Here is a 4,901-nt window from a genome sequence, read left to right as displayed (position 1 = left end):
CTGCAGATGCATACCTCTCGGACATCTACATTTATGGTAGGTACAAAACTGTACTATGTCCTTTAAGGATGCATCTGCAGTCCTAACAAATGGGTAGAATACCATAGCCAAACTGGGGGAGGAGGCCCTAACAAGATTATGGTGTAGTTAAGATCCCTTGCAAAACAGCAGTGGCAAAACCTGCTCGGGATCTGGAGTATAAGGGTAGATTATAATGCTCGGCAAATGTATGCACGGAGCTCCAAGTAGCAGCCTCTAAAATGTCTTTTGTAGCCACTCCTCGTAAAAAAGCTGTAGTAGTGGCTGTAGCCCTTGTGGAGTGAGGTCTGATATTCTCTGGAGTTGCCTTTCCATGATAAGAATAACAATATTTAATGCAATTTCCTATCCATTTTGAGATTGTCTGTTTTGAAATTACTTTTCCTTCCATGCCTGTGGCATATGCTACCAGAAGCTGGTCAGTTTTTCTATTGTTCTTGGTTCTGTCCAGGTAGTAGCGCAATTGCCTATGCACATCCAAGGTATGCAGCAGTCTTTCTCCCCTGTTCTGTGGGTTGGAGAAGAATGTAGGTAGGTGGATTGCTTGGTTTAAAGATACCCTGGAGACCACCTTTGGCATAAAGGTAGGATTAGTTCTCATGGACACTCTATCCTGATGGAAGATAAGGAAGGGTTGCACTGCCATTAATGCCTGTAATTCAGAAACCCTTCTTGCTGAAGTGATTGCAAGCAGGAAAGCAGTTTTCCATGATAAGTACTGTAATTCTGCTGGTTCAAAAGGGGGAAGTGTCAACTTTTCTAGCACAAAGTTCAAGTCCCATGTAGGCAATGGTGGCTTCCTTGGTGGCTTTACATTTTTGATTCCTCTCAGAAACTGCCTGAGTAGAGGATGAGAGAAGACTGGAGGATCCATGTTGTATTCTGCTGAAATAGCTGACGCATGAATCTTAATGGAAGAGTAAGACAGGCCATTGTGGAAAAGCTCTGCTAAGTATTCCAGGATGTTAGCTATGTTTACCAGTGCTACATTTTGCCCTTTTGTTGCACTCCAAAAGAGATATCTTTTCCATTTCGTTGAGTAAGTTTTTCTTGTTGAGGGTCTGCGAGCTTCCAAGATAATGTCTTTAACCCTTTGAGATAAATCTGGGTTACTTTGTCTTATGCAATGCTCCAAGCAGCTAGCTGCAGTGTTTTCAGGTTCGGATGCAGGGTTTTGAAGCTGTTCTGTGTTAGCAGTAAAGGAACCTGGGGTAGAGGCCATGCGAGTTCCCGAGACATACTCCTCAGTAGTGGGTACCAGTGCTGCCTCGGCCAGTCTGGAGCTATCAGGATGATCCTTGGGTGGTCTTCTTTGATCTTCAATAGCACCTTGTGCATCAAAGGAAGAGGTGGGAATGCATATGCTGTCAGGTTTTCCCAACTGAAAGATAGGGAGTCCACCTTCCAAGCAAGTGGGTGGTATGTCCTTGTGCAGAATTTTTCAATTGGTGATTGTGTGGGGATGCGAATAGGTCTATTTCTGGTAGTCCCCATTTCCTTGTGATGGATTTGAAGATGTCTGGATGCAGCATCCATTCGTGGGCATCCGTGGTAGTCCTGCTTAAGATGTCTGCTAGTATGTTCTCTTTCCCTGGCACAAATATTGCCTTGAGCTGTATGTTGAGGCTTAGGGCCACATTCCAGAGATCCATTGCCATCCGGCATAGAGGATATGAATGTGTGCCTCCCTGTTTGTTGATATACCACATAACTGTGGTGTTGTCCGTCCTTATCAGCAATTGTCCCTGTTGGAGAAACGGTCTGAATGCCTGAATTGCCAGTTTTACTGCCAGCATCTCTTTTTGGTTTATGTGTAGGTTTAGCTGGTCTTGAGTCCATAAGCCTTGTATGCACTTGTCCAGCATGTGCACCCCCAACCAAGGTCTGAGGCGTCTGTGGTGATAGTCTGGCTTGGTTGAGGGCTGTGGACGGGCAGTCCTTTGTTCAATTGACAGGCCTGAGCCCACCATCGGAATTCTTGCTTCAGGCATGGAATTATTGGAATTTGGGTTTCTAGGCTGTGCTTGTGCTGAGACCATAAATTCCTGAGGTACCATTGCAACTTCCTCATATGCAGTCTGGCATGTGGGATCAAAATTATGCAGGATGCCATGTAACCCAGGGCTTGCAGGACTTTCCTTGCTGTAAGCTGGCTTTTGTTTTTCTGCTGTGAGGGATGCCATTTGATTTGATGTGTCCAGTTCTGCACCCAAGAAAGTTATCCTTTGGGATGGCAACAGCCTTGACTTTTTTATATTGACTGTGTATCCCAAGGCTTGCAGTAGATGAATGACCCTTTTCAAGTCTTTTGTTAATTTGTTTTTGTTGTCCGCTTGTAGCATGCAGTCGTCCAGGTAAGGGTAAATTTGAATTCCCTGAAGCCTGCAATGAGCAATTACTGATGCCAGGCATTTCGTGAATACTCTGGGCGCAGTAGATAAGCCAAAAGGCAATGCTGAGAATTGATAATGCTCTGATCCTGCAAGAAATCTGAGGTATCTTCTGCAATTTGGTCGTATGGGGACGTGCAGGTATGCCTCCTTGAGATCTAGAGTTACCAGCCAAGACTCCTTGCCCAGCATGGGAAGAAGCTGCTGTGGAGTCAGCATTTTGAATTTTGGGACAATGAGGTATGTGTTCAGTGCGGACAGGTCTAGAACAGGTCTCCATTGATTTTCCTTCCTTGGCACCAGGAAAAGTCTGGAGTAAAATCCTTGCCCTTGTTCCATAGATGGTACCTTTTCTATAGCTCTCATCCTTTTTAAGTTGTCTATTTGTTCTAGGCGTTTGCCATTTGATTTGGAGGTAGGTTTGGCATTCCTCTCTTCCTTGGTAGAGTATGGAAGTGAAACCTGTAACCTTTGTCTATTGTCTGTAAAATCCATTTGTCTCCTGTAATGCAATGCCAGTTTACTGAAAATAAGGCTAGCTTTCCGCCTAAAGGTGCTTCTAGTTGTTCCCTGGTAGGCGGCTTCAGAGCCAAGTCACTGTGATTGTCCTGTGGAAGTGGTAGTGGCTGGGTCTGCAGCAGTACTTGCTGGTTGTTAGGCTGCCACTGACGTCCCCTGTAGGCACCTCTGGATTGACCTCTGCCTCTTGTGCCTATTCCTGCCTCTCTGTGCTCTGTTGGAGTCTGGAAAGGACCAATTCTTGGAAGGCCAGTTCCTACTAAACCTTGGAGGCTGGACCTGTAAGAAATCCTTGACTGTCTGGACAGATTTTGCTTTCTCTTCCACCTTCTTAAGCACTTGCTGTGCAGGAGAGCCAAACAAATTGTGTTTATCCATGGGAGCATCTAGGAGCTTTGATTTTACATGGTCTGGTAAGGACTGCTCTTTTAACCATGCATGCCTTCTGATCACTGTACCAGTCATAGCTGATCTAAAGGAGGCCTCCAGTGCATCATAGCCGCATTTTAAGGAATGATTACTGACCTGCTGTATGTTATGTACCATTTCCTGGAGAGACTTTCGGTCTAAAGGTTCAGGTGAGGACAGCTTTTTAGATAACTGATCTAACATAAATTCCTGATACTGAATCATGTGGAATTGACAGTTTAAGGCCCTAGCCGAAAGAGTTGCAGAAGTATAAACTTTTTTTGCCCCATCTCTCCAAGGCCCCAGATTCCCTTTCAGAGGGGAGTGGGTTTTTGGCAGAGGTAGCTGCTACCACTTTGGGGCCCTGTGAAACAGTTTCAGGATCTGCAAAAGGAGCTTTATACAAGTGATTATGTGTGTCCGGAACCCTGTAGTATCTGTCGGGCTTAGCAGGGGCCAGAGGGAGTGAATCAGGAGCAGTACAAGCATCATTAAATGCATCATCCACAACTGTAAGTACTGGAGGAATGGCTAAAGGCCTATGCTGTGGCAAATGCAAAAAAGTTCTAAGCCTTTTCCTAGAGTCTGAGAAATCCTGACCCTGCCATTGAAATTGTTCCCTCATAGCATGCAGGGTTTCCCCAAAGGAAAATTCCTCAGGAGGAGAGGCAGAAGGAATGGAGTCTTCTGCATCAGAGTCCTCATATGGAGAATAAGGGCCCTCAGGAGGAAGGAATTTCAGTAGCAGATTCAGCCATGCTGGAAGAGGCCTCGGTAGTAGGAGGCATGCTTTCGGCCGAAGGAAGAACCGCAGACTCGGTTTCAGCCGAAACCGAGACACTCGCGGTTGGCTTAACCGCGGTTTCGGCCGAAACCGCAGACCGCGAGTGTCGGTCCTTTTCCTTACGCTTTTTAGCTAAATACGAAGTCGGAGTCTCCGACGGCATGATATAAGCAAAAGCGGAACCGAAAAACTCCTCGGCAAACTTCGACTGACGTCTAAGCGTCCGTCGGTTGAAGGAAGCACAGGCTAAACAAGCTGCTACGTTGTGGTCTGGGCCTAAACAAGGTAGGCAGTAAGAGTGGAAGTCTTCATGAGGTATTTGTTTCCCACAAGTTAAACAGTTATTCACTTTTTCTGACATCGGCTGAGGCAAGAAAGAGTCCCCAACGGGGTACTTAGCTTTTTAGAAGTCTTGGTAGTAGTAATCTCTGGATCTGACCGACCGGCACTTGCGAACAGCTTCTGCTTGCGCCCGCGGCAAGAAAGACTGAGGAAAATGGCGTCGGCTGATGCCTTTATACCCGAAGAACTGCAGCTATGACGTCGGGTGAAGTGCGACACCAGCCGAGGCCAGACCCAGACTTTGGAATCCGGCCGACCGAAGGGCTGCCTGAGGCCAGGACAACCCATTTGTTAGGACTGCAGATGCATCCTTGAAGGACATCGTCAAACGAGACCTGAGGACTGGAGGGAGGTAGCAGGGTAGTATGGGTAAGGGGGTGGAGCTTGGAGCTCTGATCTCTAGCTTGGAAAGCTGCCGG

This window comes from Protopterus annectens, chromosome 9.part0, assembly GCF_019279795.1.
Source record: "Protopterus annectens isolate FY-2018-M chromosome 9.part0, PAN1.0, whole genome shotgun sequence".
NCBI lineage: Eukaryota > Metazoa > Chordata > Ceratodontiformes > Protopteridae > Protopterus > Protopterus annectens.
This window is presented reverse-complemented; position numbering follows the sequence as displayed.